Below are 16,672 nucleotides of genomic sequence, written 5' to 3'. Positions count from 1 at the left end.
TGGAGCTGTGCTTTCTGGATGGCCCCGGGCACCCTTACCCTCATTGGGAATAAAATGTGGCTCTCCAGGCTGTGCATGCTGGGGACCGGCCAACATGTGCCACATTGCACGCATATGCAGTCATGTTTGGGAGATCCCAGTTGCTCTTCTAGGTGCCCGACATGCCAGCAGTGTCTACTCAACGGCATTGACTTGGTGGCTGTAAGCCATTGTGACAAATTCAGCCAACCGGGGCTCACTCCCTACTCGGTGGTGACCTGGGGGATGCCACATGGCTTGTGTCAGCCGCTGGTGGGGAGAGCACTGGGGACACAGTGTGGGTCCCTAGCGGAGAGCCTGGTTCTGCATCCTTGGGGATGGGGGCCATGAAAGCTGCAACGAGAGATCGAGCGGCTCCTGGGCAGCCTGTGCAAACGCCCAAATCTCTGTTCTCATTAAAGTCAGAGGGATTGATGGGGCTTTGGTATCGTCCCAAATGCCTTGACCTTGGAGAACTGGTCATTTAACATGGCTTAACCGATAAAACAACGCTTGAGTATTCTCCGGGCGCAGGCTGCCTTATCGCTTTTGCAGGCTGTGTTGTTTGGGACTATTACAGTAGCATACTGTACTGCTATAGCTTTATAAGGATGGATGGTTAGACAGAGATAATAAAGCCCAAGAGCATTAAATCTTTGCAAGACACCGGCCACACTGCCTTATCCACAAGGCTGAAAAGGCTATATATGTTTTTCATAATTTGTAATTACTTTTTACAGTTCTCTCCCATAACTCTGTCCATCATCTGGGTCAAAATATACAATGTGTGTGGGAGTAAGAGCAATAAAATGTGAAAACAAACAGTTTGTCTTCGGGGAGATTAACACACAGTTAAAAGACCCATTTTAACACCCTCTCCATGCCGTCAGCCAATTAGCCAATATAATGGGCTCCACTTGATATTTTAGTTTTATTTTATTTCGCAACGATACCAACGCGCTTAATTGCAAACATATGATCTCTAATTGGCAGTGGTGTCACTCTCGAGGTATGCAGCTTACGCAAGAGAGCAGCGATTTGGGGCTAATTCAGAGGGGACTGGGCAAGGGAATTCTCTCTGAAATCCAGTCATTGAGAAAAGGCATCCCAGGTGGAAAGAAGAGGTCCCTTGAATTGCAGGCACAGCAAAGTTGGGTTCACAGTAAGTGAATCTGGAGGACGAGTGGCCGTGTGGATTCTCTGATGTCTACAAAGGGTTGATCCTATAGCGGGGTCCTTCTTTTCAGGGACGCTCTTGTAGGCTCTTTCTACTCTTCTCTGCTGCTGGTTTCCATGAAATTTGGCAGATCTGACTATCACTATCTAATGCGGTTGGTATTGGCCTCCAGGTTCAAAGTTATTAGGTGACACACACTGACACACACGCAAAGACCAGTTGCATCAATAGCCATGTTTTCTCTATCCTCTTTTCTCTTTCTCTGTGCGTTTTTAAGATAAATTACACAGGAGGTGTTTCTTTTAAAAAAAAAAAAGTCCCATGGTCCTCCTGTCAACCCCCTTCTGCTCTTTGAGAATGCCTTAAAAAATTATAACTGGTTTCCAAATATCCCATTCATGGGAGCTGGAAAGGGGCCACATTTGGCTCTGATGCAGCCGTGTCTTTTCTTGGCTGCAGACGGAGAGATCTGGGGTAAAATATCATGTGTTTCATTTTTCTGCTGCTTGGAAGGGATGTTGTTACGGAGAGGATGGGGGGTAGGGAACAATCTTGCCCCAAGAGAGGAAGCCGAAAACCATAACTCGTCATCAAAGAGATATTTTTGGAAAGTTTGACTCAGCTGGTGGTGCTGGAATGTGGCTCCTCACAGCAAGTGACAAGGAGAAATTATGCTGAGACAGAAAATGGCCTTTCTACACCCTCTTTCCCAGCTAAGAGCAGGGCTGACACCCAATTTTTCCATGAGAGGGGTGGCCACATTTCCCTGGGAGGCTCCGGGGCCCCGACTCAGCCTGTCCTCCCCCTGCCAGCCACAGGCCATGGCCCAAAGGGGTTTGTTCGGCGCAGCCAGGTCAGCGTCATCCCTTCCCAATGTCCCATCCCCAGGTGTTGTCCTGACACAACAGCCACCCTCTACTCTCCCATCCTCTCCCCAAACCTCTTCTCCAGCCCTGCCTCTCTTTCCCAGCCACAGATGACTGCTTGCTTTGAGCTCAGAGCGCCAGCACCAACATGTGGGGTCACTCGTGTCCCCAAAACCTCTGGCTTGGGTTCATGCACCTATCCTGAGACATGCTTCATTTGAATCAGATACACGATAGGAGGCAAGAGCTGAGGTGCCAGGCCCTGGCTGGAGAGACAGGGCCGCCGACGGAGTGTTTCTGCCCTCTATTCCCTTCCTAGGGGCTCTCTGCTATGGATTTTTTCTTTGTTTTAGATTAACCCAGCTGAACGGGAAAGCAGTCCCTGAGCAGGAGGGATCCAGGGCTCTTCTCTTAAAAAATAAAAACTGGCTCCTGGCAGGAGACAGCTACCTAGTGCTTCCTCCACCTTAAACAGTCTGGGGCCCCCGAGCCGGGTGGGAGGACCGGGATGGAGAGAAACAGCCAAGAGAGACCTTTGGGATGATGGAGGCTGTGGTCCACGGGTACCCCTGTGGCTGCAGGTCTGGGCTCCTCATTCATTTTTACCCTCTGACATTTGGAAGCACACGAGGACCCATCCCTCACCACCTGGGACAGGGACAGAGGGAGGCTGTCCCTGACAGAGGCCTGGGTTATCCCTGGGAGCGAGGAGAGAGCACTTGGAGGTTGGAAAAAAAGAAAATAAAAAAGCTTTTCAAGCATATGGGAGGGAAAGAGGAAAAAAAAAGCATTAGGAAAATGAAAGCAACTGATGACTAAATTGCCTTGGTTAAACATCTGCACAGCGTTACGGACACGGCGCTGTCTTCAAACCAGACACGCTGCTCCAGTTGGTTTGCTTAGCCTCTTCCAGATTGCTTGAGCCTTCCATGCTCTTCAGCTCAGCTCTAAGGAAAGCAGCAGCTTTTATAAATAGCAGCTGAGAGGTCCTGGACGAGAATTTGCCTGATTTAACAGTCCTCTATTTAGACTAAGTTTTGGCAGCTCCTGCCAAGGAGAATTGCGCATGACCCGGCATCCCGGGTGATTCGTTCCAGGGCTAGCCTGGGCAGTGGGAGAAGAGACAACGAGGGAGCTCAGGTCAAGTTTTCATCTCAGCAGCTTGGTGTCAGATCTACTACCTCCCGGCCACCCACGGCCGCTGCCCATCTGCACAACATCTGCATGAATTCGTCGTCTTCAGGGTTGGAAGCTCTCCGCGGAGCCTACAAAAAAGGTGTATTTCCATCAGCTCTCCTCTCCCTTCATTGCCACTGGCTAATTTTTGGGCTCTATATCAAGCGAGCACCTTGGTCGTCTCTTCACATTCATGCCAGCCTGAGATCAGTGCTGGCGGTAGGTAAATCCCCCCGGGATGGGCTGAGCTCTCATCCATCTGGAGGAAACCTGGGCAGCTCATTCCTGACACGAGGAATGAAGTCCCCAGCAGCCGCCATTCCCCGTATATCCTCCCTTGCAGGCGTAGCAAATCGCCCTCTACGCGACACCCTTTGTTGAGTCTCACAGGGAGTTCAGGAGCCCCATGAGCTTCCCGCAAAACGTGGGTGAGGAAGGACTGTGGCTGTGGGGCGTCCCTGATGCAGCATGGAGCAACCCTAACCCCCCGCGGAGGCAGGGCTGCTCAGTGGCCAAGCAGTCGCGAAATGAGCCAAGAAACTGTTTATATCCAGCAACTTGAAGTCTGGCAATGGCTTCGTCTGCAAAAACTTTTCACTTGGCTACCAGGCTGTTTTCCATCCTCGGGTTATTTCTCCAGCTCAGTTCATGCTTATAGTGGATTAACCTGCTGTGAGGAGTCTAGGTATTATTTATGGCTAATTATTGGCATTTGGCTGGCTGGGAGCATTGAAGGAATATGATACTGTGGTGCTTACACGGCTTATTCCAAATTGTGTTCGGTTCCTTAGTCTGAGTGTGCATGTTTGCAATGCCAGCTCACGTTATTTTCATTACCCCCCTCCCACTAACAAACTTTGGGTTGAACCAGACTTGAGAGAAGCAAATCCTTTGCAGAAGATGTTTTGGTGTCTTTCCAAAGACCCATTGTCAAGAAATCAAGGGAGTATTCTTATTCTGGGATGTAAGGAGTTCATCTGTGGTGGATTCGCCGCATTTGCATTGTATTAACTCCGGCTGCTGTCTGCCAAACTGCTCCCTTTGCATCTGAAAATAATAAGGCAGCAGGAATAATAGTCCTAAAGCAAATTTTCACAGCATCTTTTAAAAATATCAAGGTCAGGCTTGTATTTACACTAAAGGCCTTCTGCACCGTCAGAGAGGGGGCAGACAGGAGACACCAAACAATTCAAAGACAGGAAGAGAAAAAGTCTTTGGGTCAGAGCTCGACCTGGAGAGTTTGCTGAAAGAAAATGAGCAAAAGGTGACGTCCCACAGATCCCTGGGACAAGAAGGTTAAAATGCCCTTTGCGGCGAAGTGCAGTACAAAAACCAATGGGTGGACGCTAACAGGTTGGGAAGTTCAGCAGAGAAAGGAGGGTGGTGCTTTTAACCACAAGACTGGCTGGTGGTTGAACACATTCCCAAGGCAGTGGTGGCTCCTCCTTCCCTCACGTCCTCATAACCCCAGCCTGCATGTCTAGCCAGAAGGTGCTTTACTGGGCTCTGTGCAGCAGGTACTGGATGAAGCCCTCCAGCATGCGCTACCTCGACCGTTGGCTACCTCCATACGCTACCTTCTGGCCAGCATCTCAATGAAAAGACGACTCCAGGCCCTGGGCCATCAGCGAGTCAACACCAGGTGGCTCCAATGCCACTGCCTCCACCTTAGGAGTCTCCAAATCGAATGCTTGGGGCTTGCGACTGGAAGAGACACCATGTCAACGAAACACTAATTGATCCAAGGGCATGAGCAGTGGTTGGACGACCAGGAGCGGGAAGCAGACTGAGATCGGGAGTGGAATTGGTTTTGAACTGTTTTTTGACCAGGGAGGCAATGAAACTGCTGCCTATGCAGCAACACGGCTCTGAAGAGCGGGAGCAGCAGGAGCCTTGTTGGTTGTGGTCTTTAGCAGCTGGCTCTGCCAAGCTTGCAGCCCTAGCTGGTTGGATTTTTTTCTCTTTTTTAAGGGAGAGGTTTTTGGGGATAAGATGCTGACTCATCTCCATGGACCTGACCCTGACCTCTCCTACCAAAGGAAAGGCTGCAGCTGAAGCACAACCCAATGAGACAGCAGCGAATCCTCACCATGGGGAGAGATACGGTGATATGCAGAATTGGGCAGGGCGTGAGATGCTGTTCTGGGTTCGGACACTGGAGCAGGTGGTGGCAGATGGATTCGCTGTGGAGAGGACTGAGTCTGCCTGCCTTTTCCCAGGGCAGCCCTGGGAAGCTTTCTCCCGTGTTCACAGGACTCGTAGGAAATTCCTGTCCTCCAGGTTGCATCTTGACGGGAAGGCAGGTGGCAAAAATAACAGCCCTGCTCCAATGCCTTCTAAATCTCTATTTCGATTTAGCATAGGGAAGCAAGGTCCAGTGAAAGTGATGTTTTCATCATCGACGGAGCCTAACACTTTCCATTGACCTTGGGGATGGAGGGAGCCCACAGCAGTACTGGCAGTAACTCGCCTCCCTCTGACTCCACATCGGTGCACCCGGACACAGTAGGCCTGTTTTTAAACTCCCTCAGTTTATGGCCCTGCCTAAAGACCCCAGCAAAGCAGCTAAGCCTTTTGCGTGACGCTCAACTCCCAGCCCCAAAGTGTCTGCAGACCCAAGCTCGGGTTGCCATGGAAAAGCTTCCCTGCTCTGAGGATGGACGCAAAGGGTGTGATTTAAAAAAAAAAAGACTATTTACTAACCAATGTAATTATCCTTTTGTAAGTCCTGGCTGCAGCTGGTGGTTCCTCCAACTCCCTTTCCTTGCCGCATCTTTAAAAGTGGCTTTAAAAGCCCTGAAAAACTTTTCAGGGAATGTCTTTTGTGGGACTCCCACAGTAGCCACTAAACCAGGGTCTTTTGGTGGCCCATCACCTGCAATGGGGCATGTCCGAGGGGCATCACTCAGCTTGATGGGCTGTATCCGGCAGGAGATGACACTGCAGTGTCCCTTCCTGAGTTGCCCACTTATTTCCCACTTTCTCCCAGCTGTACCCCACACCGCTGGTTTAGAGAACATCTTTGAGATGGGATGGGATAGTTCTTCCTGAGGTCTGGATGCAGGGGACTCAGGTGTGGCTTCAAGTAGCCCAGTGACCTCCAAGGCAGTGCTCCTCTCTGGCAAAAAAAGCTGCTGTTTGTTCCTCATGCATCAGCACAATGAAATATTTTATGGCTGTGCCTTGCTGAGCAATTTTTATTTATTTCTTTAAAATCTTAAATAAACCTGTTTTTCAAAAGTATCTCTGGAACAAGGGAAATGTATTATTATGGTAATTGTCTTGTGCTAATTATACTTATTACTATAATAATCGTTTTGTTGTCACACAAATAAAGTGGATTACATCATTTGTAAGTGCCAGAGGCAAACAATGGCTCTGGAGCAGCAAGCAGGTGAATTATGTGGGTTTTCTTGTTTGGCTTGGGAGAGATGGTGTTCAGCAAACGCACCTCTGATTTGGGAGTTCAAACGGAGATGGCAGGTGTGTTTGCCGCGGAAGCCAGAGCCTCCGCGCTTGCAAACCCACATGCAGGGTTGTTGAGAAGCGGGTAGATCAGGCAAGGCCAGGGGAATGAAGGTATGTGTCCCTCTTCTGACACTGACTTCCCACTGGCCCTGCTCACCTCCCTGAAAGACGGGTCCTTTGGAAGGTTTTTTGGTGCCTGCAGTGACTGCAAAAAGCACAGAAGTGTATTGCCCACCTAGTCTGGATTTCAGCTTTCTGACCTGTCACTGAGTGAGATCCCACCCCACCTCTCCATACACCACCGCAGGGTTCGGTCACCCAGGCTCAGCTGCCCAGGATTTGCTCAGCAAAGTCTCGTGGCTGCATCTCCAGACTCCTTGGGAGCACTGTCAGGCAGGAGAGGACTCGATCCCAGGCTGGACATCCAGAGAAACTAGGCACTGCACCAGCCATCATGCAGTGCCTGCTTCCGGGGCCATCTCCTCGAGGAGCATAAGAAATCAGACCCGGGGCTGGCGCTGTGGGTCTATTTTCCTGCTCGGCACTTTTCTTTTTCCAAGGACAGGAGCCTGCAAACACTTTGGCAGGTTGTGGCAGGCCGGGTTTGCCTGCATAACCTACGTGACCGCGGGTGAAGCAGGCCGTTTCGGGAGGCTGCCAAGTGCCAACCTGGGCTGCTCCTGCATGTGCCATCCTGCCAAACGGCTCCTGGGTCTCCTGCACCACAATCACATCGCCAGGTCCCTCCCTGACTGTATCTCACATGGTTCCAGTGCGAGCTGCCAGTTTTTCCCAGCTGGGCTCTCTGAGCTGCATTCAAAGGTCTTTGCATCGCTGCTGGGAACAACTCGCTCCCTGTTGCCGGCTCAAGGGAACGATGCTACACCGGGATTCGGGTCGTCTCATGGCAGCTATCCCAGGGCAAAGCATCCCCTGCCAGTGACAGTCTCCAGAGGTGCCCACCCTCCTGCCACAGAGCCTATTTTGCACCAATTCATCTCCAGTCGCCCTAACAGCCCCCCTCATTTCCATGCCCAGCACTCAGGGTTTTACAGCTGAGCCCTAAACATACAGGCTCATCTCACCCACGCGTTCCCCTCCTCTCGGTGCACACCACTGCAAGATACAATCATCCTCACTAAACAGACGCTTCCCACGTTGTCCCCCCAATCTCCCTTTCATTTCATCTTTCACCTTCCAGCCTCAGCAACTACATAAAAAAAATCAACCCACAAACAATAACTTCCTTGCTATCTACGGTATTCAATAATAGAAGGTGTTTTGCTCTGTGTGTGTGTGTGTGTGTGTGTGTGTGTGTGTCTCTTTCTCCCTTTCTCTCTCTCTGATGGGCCCCTGGAGCTTATTTTACACGAAAGCAACACAGGTTGATGTATTTTTAAATGGCTTGATTTTATCACCCTGCTTAATGATTTGTCGCGTTATTTATTAGACAGTGTGATATCCAGAGGGATTCATCGCATTAACGTATAAATAATGTGGCAAATAGTTCAATAGAGCCATAAAAAAGGGGATTTAGAAATAAATTGACCTATGTTTGCTACATGTAAACGAAGGTGGTGAATGATAATGTGTGTCATGCCCTTAAGCGTGAAAAATGGGGGCCAAGAATAAATCAGAAAGTTTCTTAGCTGGTAAAACTGCAAGGCAAAAAACAGAAATCCCCAACTCTTGGGATTTTCACCCCTCTTGCGTCCCCTGCTCCAACCACAACCACTCAATGACGGAGGGCGTTTGGATCTGGCCGCACATTAGGCCCACGGATGCGGAGGTGCTGCTCAGCTTCCCGCCACGAAGGCACATGGGTCACTGGCCCTTGGTGGGAGGCTTGCTGGGTCCGGCACGGAGCCGAAATGTGTTCTCCCCTCAGCAATAAATAAGACCCCATTTTCTTATGGACACCCAGCAATGCTGATTAAAGCAATAATCTGAACTGCTCCAAGGTCCTGTGCTGAGTTATGAGTTCAGAGTATCATCTAATGGTGAGCAATAACTATTTCTGAATAAGTTTTCCCCCATTTCTGCATCCCGTCAAAAAACGCGTGCTCTCACTGATCTAGGAGTTCTTCCTTTCAACATGGGTGAAATCTGGGGTGAAAATTGCAAAATGCAGCAAAGGGGTATGCCGAAATCCCTAAGAACTGCCAGGCCTCCAGCCCCAACCCACACACAGCTTTGGCCCAGAAATACAGGCACCCTTGAATGCCAGAAAGATATCTGATCTCGGCATTGGTGCCAAATGGTTTTATTCCGCAGCTGTAAGGCAGATCACTATTTTTTCTCTTTTACAATGTGCTACGGTTTAATTATTTAACACCATGGGGGTATGCAAGATGACACAGACAGTTGCGAGGGAGAGCGCGCCAAGCTAATTGATTGATGGGCCGAATGATGGATTGATTGCCGTGCCAAGCAGAAAAGGAAAAGGGAATTTTCGACTGGCGTTGCAAGGCATTGCCAGGAGAGCAGGAGGGAAGAGGCTACAAGCCACAGGTGGATCACGCTTTCCCCCGCCCAAATCGTCTTGGCTCTTTGCGCAAACTCAACTCTAACAATGTGCAACAGCACCATGGATGACTGCAGATTTGGGGGTTCTTAGTCAGACTCGAAACTCTAAGGTTTGCAGATCTGACGCTCTAAAGTTTGTAAATTCTGAACTCTCAGGTTTGCAAATTCCAAAATTTTGCAAACTCCAAAAATTGCAAGTCCTCTACAACTACAAATTCCATCCAAGGAGTCTCTGACACAGCCCAAAGTATCCCAAGGCTGCCGTTTCTACACAGGGCTGGGCATGCTTGAGCATCGCAGCCCTGGCCAGAACCAGGCCTTTCTGTTTGCCCTGTGTTGGCTGCAAAACGCAGCTCCAGCTTTGGCCTCGCTCCCTCTTCCCTTGCCAGAGCACTGCGATATGAGGTTGCAAGACAGTGAGTCAAACTCACCTCCTCCTCTGCCGCCTCTGCCTCGCATGCACGGCTCCTCACTGAAGCTGGTGATGCTCACGGCCGCCGCAATTGTGCCACAGTCATGGGCTGAGAAGGTCTTCTCCTTAAAATCCTTTGCCTCAGTTTCCCCTGATCCGCCTTGGAAACCTGTTGCTGGAGGGCACAAGGCAGCTTATGGATAAGAAGAGATTAATATTATTAGCACTAGGCTCTTCAGAGGCGCTTAAGAGAGTTGGGCAACCAATCTGTCTGGAATTTTGCTCCCTCTTTTGCCAACAGCAGCTCTGCAGGGCTGTTACTTGCTTGTTTCCGGCTTGTGCCAAAGCGAACCCCACAAAGCCCGGTCCCCACCAGTAAACCCCCTTCTCCCAGTGCTTTGTTGTTTTGGGCTCTTCTGTGATGTATTTATTAACCTTGCGCACTGGATGGTTTTTCCAGCAGGTAAACGCATCCGCTAGGCAAATATTTCTTTCCCTTTCCCCCCACCTCGGCTACCCCTCCTCCTGCTCAGTCCAGATCTCTGAGAAAAACAATGCTCAACGGCCAAACCTTCCCAAAACCTGGAAACAGCTCAGAGATCCCTTCCTGGAGGAGGATGACAGGATCCCCAAGCTTCCTGCACAAGGAATAAATGCTCATTTTAGTAGCCAATTTGATTCACTTTTCAAGGAACAGGTTTTCATGCTTTGTGCATTTATTTCCTAATTTTATTATGCCATTTAATTAGATCATGCACATTGGTTTTATTGTTAAAACATGTCCTTGTTTTCTTTATAACTGGATTTCATGGCACTACAGGGACATTTAGGAAAATATCACATTCCAGCATCGACTGTCGAAATCAGACCTAGATCTGAACGGAGCTGCTGGGTCATAAATCTAGTCACAGATGGAAAAAGCGGAATATTATTCACAGCATGCAGAGCGCCAGCAATTCCAGGAAGGGGACACACACCCCCTCGGAGCACTTAAATTACAGCCCTAGGAGGGTCGGAGTGGCGCAGCAACTCCCTTGGAAGGACACCGAAAAGTTGTTTGCAGGATTCCTTTTTACGGGCTGACAACGTTCAGGGCTCGTCCCTGGAGACGCCATATTTCATGGCCGCTCCGAAGCTACTGAGCTCACGTTCTCCCTGTCCAGCGCTGCTCCCTGCAGCAGGTAGCAAGGGGAAAGCTTTCTGCTTTTGCCCGGCCTGACCCAGCTTCCTTTGAGGTCCTCTCCTGCTGAGGAGCCATTTCCCACATTCCTTGCAAAAGCCATGTGCGACCCAACCTGCTTGGATTAACGCGGTTTTAAGGGTAGTTTGGGAGGAAGGAAGATTTTTCTCTACTTGGATTGGAGCAGATGGCTGGAAGAAATGAGAAATGATTCTGGGAACTTCCCAGGGGATGCCTGAGAAAGGGGAAGAAGAGGGAAGAAAAAGAGAAATCCACAAAGCTTAAGACACTTGATCAGATGTTTGGAGGTTGAATACAGGAAACTGAGACCTTGGGGGTTTATCTCCAGGTTCCTAAGGGTTGGGGGTTAGCAGGGTTTTGAAAGGGAGATGGCTGGAAGCAGAAATCAATTAGTGCTGGGGAGAACTTGAGCTGGTTCAGATGGATCCGTTTGGAGAAGGCATGCAGTGAGCTGGGCTGGGCCGAGCTGCAAATCATAGCTGCACAGAGAGGCACCGGCAGGTCCTAGCTGGGCTGGGGCTCAGGAGCCCTGCGGCTATAACTCATAGCTGCATTCGCTGCGGGAACGGAGCCACTGGTCTCATCCTGCTCCCCCTCCCTACTAGCACTGCCAGCTGTGGACCTTCCTCCAGACCATGCAAAGACCTGTGTTGTGCCCTCAATCCAGACCTACCGCGGCCCCAGCCTGCTCCAGAGCTGGTCACCTAAAGGTCTCACTGATGGGTGCAATCTGGGGCAGTGCACCCTGGATGGCAGCATCTCTCCTCCCCTGAAAAGGGACACCCTTGTGCTTGCTCCCAGCCCAAAGCTGAAACCAGCCACAGTCTCATGCCTGAGCTGGGCAAGAGGGGCTTTGTGGCAATCACTGGATCTCAGGAGATCTCCAGGAAGAACGGTTTTCTGTCTTTTCTTTTCAAAGCTGGAGCATGGGAGTGATAGCAGGAACCAGAAAGCCTGCCTCTTCTTTGCTCCCTTCAACCACCACCCAAGGAGACATGAAGAAAACCATGAGGGCTACCACGGCTGTTGGATCTAGCAGAGGAAAGCAGACCCAAGACCTGAAGCTGGAAGGGAGAGGAGACCCTGGCAAGGAGGACTGGTTAGCGGAAGAACTCCCCAAGGAAACCGCACCCTGCTTTTGAACTCAGATTTGGTGTCCAAGGAGGGAGGATGCCTCTCCAGAGCCCATCTCCCTTGGGTAACCCCCATGACCTGGCACAGAGACTGCATGGTTCCACCTGCTCCGTGCAGAGCTCTGGCAGCTCCCAGGTGGGCCCAGCTCTCTGGGAGAACATGGTGACCCAAATAAAGCACTGGTTTTCCTGCAGATCTTCCTCCAAGCAGTTAATCATGTTGCTTAGGGACGTATAAAGGTGGCTCTTTCAGCCTTCAGCTGTGTCCTTGAGTCTTTTGCCACCTGCAAGTGCCCCATTTGCTCCAGACAGGCAAAGGAGCCTGAAAAACTGGAGCCTGAGCTTGGAAGTCTGTCTGGGACCCTCAGCCCAGGGCAGATGCACACAGCATCTGTACCTTCAGCCAAGGCGCTTGACCCTCCCCTCGTGCTCTTCGTCCCCTGCAACGTGAGCCCGCGCAGTTTTTGGGGCTCTGCCGTGGTGAGGCAGTGTCCGGAGAGGGGGGGAATTGTCGCAGCCCCCAGGATGCCGGGCCACGGGTCGGAGCAGGCAGCTCTGCCCTTGCTGCGGCTGTCAGCTTGTGCCGTACTGCAGAGAGGCAAGAACAGGCAGCTAACGGCTTGCGTCAGCCCAGGGGAACAGCCCCGGATCCAGAGCGCTAAGTCCTTTCGTGTCTGACCGGACGCAGCTTTTACAGCCCAGTGTAAACCCAGTGGCTCAGGACGTGTCAGGCCTGATTTATGCCAGCATAAACGCGAAGAAAACCACCAAGACACAGGTTCTGAGCTCTATTAAGTCGACAGCAGGCTGAAGGCATCCGCAGCAGCGCCAGTTCAGCTCCAGCCAGGACGAATTTGGCCCAACTTGTTTAAAATTCCTTTCTCTGCACACGAAACCATTTTCTGCGAAGTTTAGCCTTGGGGAGATTTATTTCCTTGTTAGCTCAAGATTTTCCTATTAGCCCATCTCAAAGAAACATGGCTGCATTTTCTACAGTGCACCAGCTGTTGTGCTATATGCAGGTACATATTACAGCCGTCATTAAACGGCCTGTCATTCCTAGCTTTCTAATTACCGTATGAATAGAGAGTACCATGAATAGAGCAGCCGATTGTTCCACTGTGACTTACAAGGGGAATCAAAAATGGAAGATTCATACACCACGGCTGGGTTTTTTTCCTTCGAAATCTAATTGAAAAGGAAACTCGAGTCCGATTTGGCTGAGAGTTTAATAATGTGCCTCATTTTTCAAGACGGTTTTGCAAAAAGAAAAGCTACCCCCTGTGTTTCCATTCTCCCCCCTCTTCTCATTCCTAGTTTGGTTCGTTTTAAACATGTAATTTAACAAAGCAACACAACCTAAAATGAAGGAGGACAAACATATGGTAAAGTAGATACAGGGAATATTCCAATAAGCAGTAATATACTGCTAAGATGTGTCCTGGTTGCAGTCAGCAGTTTTTTGTAGTAACAGCTCCCTCCTTTGTTGCAGGAAGTCATGTTCTGGTTTTCCAGAGAAATGATCTTTTCCAAGCCCTTTCCTACACAAAATCAGCACTGCCGTGCCTGGGTAACAAACAGGCCATCTGTGATCTGTGATAGAGTTAACATCCAAATGCCCTTGACTTGCAGCACCTACTACTGCCATTTAACAGACTGGTTTTAAAAAAAAAAAAAAAAAAAAGGGCACAGAGGTACCAAAGGCCAGCCCCAGCAAAGGGAGAGCCCAAGCCTTGCCTGCCATTGCTGTGATGCCACAGCATCTAAGGGGCCTGGCCCCAACCTAGAACGCTGTAGGCAAACCTAGAACCTGGGTTTGGCCCTATCTAGTGCTCAGGGTGCATTTTATGCCTTGAAACGTGATCCCAAAACGCCCACATTGAGCATGGAGACAGCCGGCACATGGGCTCATGGGGCAGGAGAGGTGCCTGCAAATACCAAGGCTTCTCCAAAGGCTTCGGCATCTGTTTCGGGAAGGCCTGGGGAAAGAGGTCGTTCACACTCAGTTCACATTTCACCTTCATTAAACCATCCTATGACTGCCACTTTCTCCTGCAGCTGCCACCTCAGCGGTAAGCTGCGTGGATTCTCTGATGTCTAGGGGAGGTTGGGCTTGTACTGCAGCCTTGCCTGGAGGGCAGACGTTCACAGTCTCCTCTGCTCTATGCAGCTGCCAAAGCTTGTGAAACTTGTGAGAAACAAGCAGCTTTCAGGCCTCTATCCTTCTGCCATGTTTTGGAACTGAGGGATGTGTAAGAGCAATGACACTAGCCTCCTTATACAGGAAAATTGAATAGCTATGTTCCTTCCTCTCCCCATCCAGCGCCTCTTCTCGCCAGAGCAGCACCTCCCTTGGATAGCTGCATGCGTTCCCTCTGCAGCAAGAACAGACTCATCAAGCTCTGAGCTGGGAAAGCGCTTTCAAACTCCAAAATGCTGACCAACCTGCTTTCTGCTTTGCACCGGCCAGGAATCAAACTCTAACGCATCCCATCCCTCCCTTCACAGGGGTATTAATCCTGCCTCCTTGTCAAAAGTGAAACAAGTAAATCTCACAGCATCCCTTTGAAGTCGGCACAATAAGGGGATCTGGGCTACAAGAGGCGATCACCTCTCTAGGATCAAGGAGGCCAAGCAAGCAGACCTCTAAGACAAGTCACAGGTTGCTTCCTTCCCCACATTGGAGGAAGGGGCCACGCTGAGGGAGCTGCAGTCAGATGCATGTCTAGCCAAGGACCACCACCATCTGGAGATGCAGCACACACTGGGCTGGCCGGGGGCAGCTTTGCACGAGCCTCCCGGAGAACACAGCAAAACTGAGAGCCTGACTTCTGCTGAGAAGGGCAATGTGAGGAGGAGAGACCTCGCGAACAGCCTGCTCTCAGGCTGCTCAGGTTTTATAGACCGACGCTATCCCCTTCCCATCTATCCAGAAATCCAACAACATTCTTGGGGTTAACTATTTCCAGACATCCCCTCCTATAGCCAAGCAGGAAAAGGCACAACACTAGCCATCGGCCTCTATCTGAAATAAAACCAGTTCAGAGGAGAAGAGGCGTTTACGGGGCCGGGGGAACGGGCCAAGAGAGCCACCTACGGAGAAGTAGTCGGTTCTGCATCTCCCCGTCCTCACGTGGGGACCAAGGCTATTTTTCTCTCCAAGATGCATGAGCCCATCCAGCTCTCAGGCTCTGGGCGTACCAGGGTGAAGGGGGATGCCTGGGCTGGCAGGAGGTCCAGCTGCTGAACGGAGTTATGCCTTTCGGCCACAAGTTTTTATCCTAGACGCAAGCGTGTTATCATGTAGCCGCTGTCTAGGGTAACTCAGCGCACAGGCTCTTCCTCTGCAAGCATATGGAGGGTAACTCGTAGAGACTCAGCTAGAGAAAGCAAAGCCAAGGAGCTAATTAGGAGCACAGATGCAGACAACTACTGCAGGGGGACTTTACCTGAGGCCTGGGAGCTCATCCACCCTGCAGCTGCCAGTTCAGCAAGGCAGCAGCCGCATGCAGCCTGCTGCAGACGGATCTCATAAATCAGCGGGTCCGGGTGGGTTTGGAGCCGTAAAACAGACCCGACCTTCCAGCTCGGGCACATCTCCATGTGCTGCAGTGACACCGTGCCTATAAAAAGGCCCAAGAATTGGTTGCGTTTCAGCTTTATTCAGCTACCTCCTCTCCACCGCCCTCCCCGGCCCTGATCGGCACTAAGCAGTTTCAGTCCCGCTCTGCCCCACCATCACCCCACGGGCTCGTCCCCCCTCACACAGCTCCCCGAAAGCCCCCAAAACACCCAGCTCTGTGTCACAAGGGCAGCACGAAAACATGTGGGCTGTTTTTTCCCCCCCCCTTTGTCTCGCACCGGCTCCATCTGCCCGACTCCCCACCTGAAGTCGGCCGCGGCCCTCTGTGGCATCTCAGCGAGTTGCCATGGAAACTATAATATCCCAAACCCGGGATTATGGCTCGGAGCAGGAAGGGGGAACAGCAGGAAACAGTTTCCATGCAAATATCCGCCGCAATAAAAGGCCAATAAATAAACACGCAAAGTAACTGAGGAGCGCCAAGGAGAAATGGGGGGGGGGGGGAGGAAGACAATAATAAAAAATAAATAAAAAAGAAAAAGCAGCGTGCTCACTCCTGAAGAGCTCGTTACCTGCAGCCGGCAGCTTGGCATGCAAACGGGCTTTGTTTTAATCGTGGTGAGAGAGGGGCACAGTTGTGACAGCGCCCAGCACTGTGGAGCCTAACAGGGGCTAATTAGAGCTCATTTGGCTCCCAAGGGTCATTAGGCCCATGGCCCTGATGGGCTCCACAGGCCCCACTAGGCCTGTGGCAGGGAGGAGAGAGGCCTTGGTGCCCCCCCACCGTGAGGAGCTATATTACCAGTGAACAGGCTCACTGAGCAAAAAAATGCCACTTTCCCCCCTAAAACAGGGGCAGCAGGGCCCACCCAGAGCCTCCACAGCACAGAGGCCCCAGTGCGGCCGCTGAGGGTTTATAAACCCCCCCGGGGAATGGGGCAGCACGGGATTGGCTGGGCTCCCAGGTGGCAGCACGGGATTGGCTGGAAGCAGAGACAGGTGGCAGCACAGGATTGGTCATCAGTGTGGATGGCCGCATGGGATTGGCTGAGGGCAGTGAGTGCCGCCCAGTGGTGGTGGTGGTGGTGGGGGGGAACCTGGGCAGGATGTGG

At 51.1% G+C, this 16,672-nt stretch overlaps 1 long non-coding RNA gene across 1 annotated transcript; it reads right to left on the bottom strand.

Annotated features, from left to right (window-relative positions):
• Positions 1-433: 433 nt before the first annotated feature.
• Positions 434-16,451, bottom strand: LOC138062644 (uncharacterized). The gene is made up of 4 exons (XR_011136566.1): positions 16,133-16,451; positions 15,427-15,600; positions 9,663-9,818; positions 434-4,284 (listed from the first exon to the last, which is right to left on the bottom strand). It is a non-coding gene; the product is annotated as an uncharacterized lncRNA (long non-coding RNA).
• Between the last annotated feature and the right edge of the window lie 221 nt (positions 16,452-16,672).

This window comes from Struthio camelus, chromosome 28, assembly GCF_040807025.1.
Source record: "Struthio camelus isolate bStrCam1 chromosome 28, bStrCam1.hap1, whole genome shotgun sequence".
Lineage (NCBI taxonomy): Eukaryota > Metazoa > Chordata > Aves > Struthioniformes > Struthionidae > Struthio > Struthio camelus.
This window is presented reverse-complemented; position numbering and strand designations above follow the sequence as displayed.